Genomic DNA, 4,622 nt, shown 5'->3' on the forward strand with positions numbered 1-4,622 from the left:
CTATCAAATGAGTCTTTGCTATGAGAGTTTCATTTTCCCTCTCTGCTACATGTAATCAATTGATTCTTAATCTCGTTTTCCTTTTTATTTGTGCTCCGAACTCTTGTAGAAAAACCTGCAACCTTGGTATAGTTTCTGTAAAATTTTCGAGCATCTTCAAGGGTGGTAAAGGTCATTCCAACCTTCGGAACAAACTGGTCATCAACAACAGAGAGGTTGCAGAATACACTATGTCAAAAACTATAAATACACCATGTCAAAACGAAGCTGAAGTTACAGAGAGAAAAACTAACGTCAATGACGAAGAACAAACCAATGAGAAAGGAGAGGAAAAGAACGATCGAAAAACCAGGGGAAGACGCGCGAGAAGAAGAACGATGAAATTTGAAAAGAAAGAAAACAAAGAAAGAAACAAATCTTTTAAATTTGGTAGTTATACAAACGCGGGATCTTTGTATGGCGCGTGTAAGTGACGTAGGAGTTGCAGCGTGTTTTAGCGGATTAGGCGTTAATGAACTTGTAATAGTTACAAGCCCTAATCGCTTGTATACTAAGCTTTTCTCCTATTTTATTTGGGCTTTAGGTTTAATGGGTGTCATGCTCAAATATAAATAAGTCTTTTAAGATTTCGGTCTCTAATATACCAAAACCACCTTTGTTTGTGGAAGATCGAAAGAACCATAAGATCCAAATCCTTCCATTAATTTCAGACTTTTATGAGTAGAAATACGCTTTCGAATTATGAGATATTTTAGTAATTTAATATGGATAATTTGAGTTAATAAAATTATTTATTCCAATAAGTGATATCAGAGCCATCCATAATTTAATCATAAAAAATATTCAATTTCTATTTTTTTCTGTTATCAAATCAATATATATGTATGTTGTTCACGATATGAAATTGTTACATGCATACGAACTTATTTGCATTGTGCGTCAATGTATATAAATTGGTTCGTATATACATACATATAAATTTTGGTTCGTGTATAAAACGCTTCTATATGTATGCATTGTTTTTGTTTGCGTTGAACTCAGATTGCGTTTTCTGTCATTTATATATATATATATATAGTATTATTAAATTATAATTTTTTAAAAGTCTGAAAAGATATCATTAAGATTTAAATTCTTTTGTGATTTAAATATTTTTTAATTGTTACATAAGAAAATTAGTAATAATTTGAATTATTATACTCACATATTTTATACAGATTTAGTTTTGGAATAAATTGATTGAAGATTATACTGCTAAAGTAGTCTCTTTTGTAAAAATTGATTTATTTCAAAACATAAGAAATATGGTAATATATAATTTATGCGAATATTGGTCAGCCCAAAGGAAGGTCTATATTTGGCCGAATTATATACACATATTAATAGTAAATACATGTTTAGATAACTAATTAAGAATAAAGTAATGCCTATTATTTATGCGGATAATAATCGGGCCCAAAGGAAGTTTATTATTTAGCCAAATAATAAGCATTGCACACTTTTGTTTATTTTTCTATTAATTATGCGGTCAATAATCGGCTCAAAGAAAGGTTATTATTTGACCAATTAATAGAAAATATATGCGGTAATAAATAGGTTGAGAAGTTTAAGTCTCTACATGCGCATTAAGTTTGTCCAAAGAAAGGCTTAATGTATGACAAGAATTTTGACAATATTTGATTACTGCAATGAGAGTATCACTTACAGTTATCCAAAGATTGAAAATTAATGTTCTAGATATCTCAATATGGATTTTTTTTCATTATTTAACTAAATGTTTAGTGCATGTTCCTTTTGTTCTAATCTAGAAACTATGGCTTCAGCTACCAATGTTTCTGCACAAATTAGCAGTATTCCTATGCTGAATGGTTCAAACTTTAAAGTTTGGAAGGATACCGTGGAGATTGTCCTCGGTTGTATGGATCTAGATATATCTCTTTGAGAGGAGAGACCCACTTCCACTCCGAAAAATCTCAATGAGGTTAAAATAGAAAAGTGGGAGAGATCCATCGAATGAGCATTATGATCATGAAACGCTCAATTCCTGAGGCAGGATTCAATACTGAGGATAAATATGTCAAACAGTTCCTAAAGAATGTTGAAAAATTCTTTACTAAGAATGAAAAGGCAGAGGCAAGTAGTCTTTTGAACAAACTTATCTCCATGAGGTATAAAGGTAAAGGGAACATAAGGGAGTACATCATGGAAATGTCTCGTCTTGCTTCAAAATTGAAAGCACTAAAGTTAGAGTTGTCTGAAGATTTACTCGTGCATTTCATTTTGATTTCCCTTCCTACACACTTTGGACAATTCAAAGTGAATTATAACACTCTGAAGGACACTTGGTCCATAAATGAACTTATATCTCACTGTGTGCAAGAAGAAAAGAGGCTACAACAAGATAAGACTGAAAGTGGTCACATGACTTCATCTTCTCAGTATAAAAGAAAGCGTGATACTACAGCAAGATAAGACTGAAAGTGGTCACATGGCTACAACCTGTTTCTTCTGTAGGAAGGTGGGACACATGAAGAAGGATTTTACCAAATATGCCACTTGGCATGTAAAGAAAGGTATAATTCTTACTTTCGTTTGTTCTGAGACTAGTTTAAGTTATGCACCTGTTGATACATGGTGGGTAGATTCTGTTGCTACTACTCATGTAAGTGTTACTATGCAGGGTTGCCTATGGAACCGACCGCCAAGTGATGCTGAAAGATACATCTATGTGGTAGACGGCAATATAGTTGCAGTCGAAGTTATAGGAACCTTTAGATTATGTTCGACAAGTGTATTTTACTTGGATTTATTAGAGATATTTTATGTACCGTAATTTAGACGGAATTTGGTTTCTGTTTCTCATTTGAACAAATCAGATTATTTTTGTTCGTTCGTAGACAATAAAGTCAGTCTCTTTTATAATTCGAATAATATTTTCTCTCGTCATTTGGTGGATAATCTATATAGGCTTGACTTAAATTCCTATAATAATGAAATACTACAAACGGGTACAAAAAAAACTAAATGAGAATTTGACATCATTATGGCACAAACGCCTAGGCCACATCTCTAAACAGAGAATTCAGAGGCTCGTGTTGGATGGAATTCTTGGACCCCTAAATTTGGCGGACTTTGAAATCTGCATTGAGTGCATAAAGGAAAAAAGGACAATCGAAAGGAAATTAGGTGCCAAGAGAGCTAAAGATGTCTTAGAACTGATACATACCGATATATGTGGCCAATTCTCTACTGTCTCTTGGAATGGACAATGTTACTTTATTATGTTTATAGATGATTACTCTCATTACGGGTATCTATATTTAATTCATGAAAAGTCCCAAGTCTTGGATGTTTTCAAATCTTTCAAAAGCTGAAGTTGAACTTCAACTTGGAAAGAAAATTAAAGCTGTCAAATCTAATCGTGGTGGTGAATACTACGGAAGATATGACGGTTCATGTGAGCAATATCCCAGGCCTTTTGCTTTTTTTCCTAGAGGAGTGTGGTATTGTTATGCAATACACCATGCCTTGCAAACCTAGCATGAATGGTGTTGCAGAGTGAAGGAACCGAACTCTTAAGGACATGATGAAAAGTATGATTAGTCATTCTTCCTTGCCTGAATTACTCTGGGGAGAAGTCTTAAAAACCGCAGCGTACATCCTTAATAGGGTACCAAACAAAGTAGTTAACAAAACCCCTTATGAAACTTGGACTGTGAAAAAGCCCATTATAAAGCTTTTTCATATTTAGGGATGTCCAGCTAACGTGCGACTTTATATGCCGCATGAAAGAAAATTGGATTCAAGAACAATTAGTTGCTACTTTGTTGGTTACGCTGAGCGTTCACGGGGGTACAAGTTTTACAATCCTGCATCAAGGTCTATTTTGAAATGGGAAATGCAATATTTCTTGAGGATGTTGAGTTTGGAGGGAAGAAAATATTAGGAATGTTGCTTTTGACGAGAATTCTATAACTGACAATAAATCAGGTCTTTGTACCTATTATTGTTCAACATATAGTTATAGTACAAGAACACAATGAGAATCCTACTTTAGATCCAGTTACTGTACAAGAGCACAATGAGAATATTGTTGTTGCTCAAGATACTGCTACAATATAGAAAAATAATGAGAATCCTCCTCAATCCTAACCCATACAGCAAGCTCAACAACCTCAAGAAGTGTCATTAAGGAGATCCAACAGAGAAAGGAGAAAATCCATCTATGGTCTCAAACAAGCTTCATGTCAATGGTATCACAAGTTTAATCATGTCATTACCTCATATGGTTTTGAGGTAAATATCATAGATGAGTGTGTATACCATAAGTTCAGTGGGAATAAATATTTTTTTTGGTCTTATAAGTTGATGACGTTCTGCTTGCCAGTGACGATATAGGCTTGTTGCATGAAACTAAGAAATTTCTATAGAACAAATTCGAAATGAAAGATCTTGATGATGCCTCTTTTGTATTAGGAATCGAGATACTAAGAGATCGTTCTCAAGGTATTCTTGGATGATCACAAAAGAACTATATCGAAAAGATTTTAAGTAGACATGGCATGGAAAGTTATAGACCAAAGGACACACCCGTAATTAAAAGAGACAAGTTCAGTTTCAAG

Source organism: Arachis duranensis, chromosome 9 (genome assembly GCF_000817695.3).
Source record: "Arachis duranensis cultivar V14167 chromosome 9, aradu.V14167.gnm2.J7QH, whole genome shotgun sequence".
Lineage (NCBI taxonomy): Eukaryota > Viridiplantae > Streptophyta > Magnoliopsida > Fabales > Fabaceae > Arachis > Arachis duranensis.